The sequence below is a fragment of the Penaeus japonicus genome, unplaced genomic scaffold (assembly GCF_977035675.1).
Source record: "Penaeus japonicus unplaced genomic scaffold, GWHDUDI00000001_assembly GWHDUDI00000007, whole genome shotgun sequence".
Lineage (NCBI taxonomy): Eukaryota > Metazoa > Arthropoda > Malacostraca > Decapoda > Penaeidae > Penaeus > Penaeus japonicus.
The window spans coordinates 32,021,073-32,022,047 of record NW_028234409.1 but is presented as its reverse complement, the minus strand read 5'-3'; positions in this window follow the sequence as shown (position 1 = coordinate 32,022,047).

Sequence of the window (975 nt, the reverse complement as noted above, 5' to 3'; positions counted from 1 at the left end):
TTATTCCAATTTCAATCTCTCGCCTATTCTCAATTTCTCTTTTTCTCCTTCTTCTCCCTAGCATAGGTTTCTTTCCCTCGTCTTCCCTCCTTCCTTTAGTCTTTCAGAGGGTCGGTTGACGCTCGAAGGTTAATGGGGAAGGGTATAAAGGAAGCCGGATAAAGCAAAGGAATGGGAGAAAAGAGGGAAGAGGAAAATAACATGAAGAGAGAGAGAGAGAGAGAGAGAGAGAGAGGGGGGGGGAGAGAAGATAAGGAGGAAGAGAAGGTAGTGGAGGATGAGAGAAAACGAAAACGAGAATGAAGAAGAGGAGATAGAAATTTAAAAGATAAGGGAGAAGAATAGAAAAAAAGAAAATAACAGATAAAGAAAGGGAAGAGGAGGAGGGTAGGTAAATAAGTAAAAGAAGTAGGAACGGGAAGAGGAGAGTAAGAAAAAAAGGGAAGAGGAAGAACAACAAGAGAGAAAAGGAAAAGATGAGGAATAGGATAGAAGAGGAAGATGATTAGCAGAAGGAGATACAAAAGGAGAAGAAATGAAAAGGGAAGGAGAGAAGGAGAATAAAGGGAGAAGATAAGTAGGAAGGCAAGCTAGGAAGAAGGAGTAAAAAGTGGAGGAAGAAGAAAATAAAGAAGAGGACGAGGAAAGGGAAAAAGAGTAGTAGAAGAAGAAGGAGGAGGGGAAAGAGGAGAAGGTGAAACAGTAGAACGAGGTTACAAAATTAAGAGCAGAAAGAATAACAATAACAAGAGAGAAATAAAAAAAAGTAATATGATAAGAAATAAAGAACACAAGGAGGAGGAGAAATATTCAAAAGCGAAAGGAAAAAGAGCGAAAGGAAAGGAAACATAGAAGAAGAATATTTAGGGGACACACACACACACACTCACACACACACACACACACACGCACACACACGCACACGCACACGCACACGCACACGCACACGCACACGCACACGCACACGCACACGCA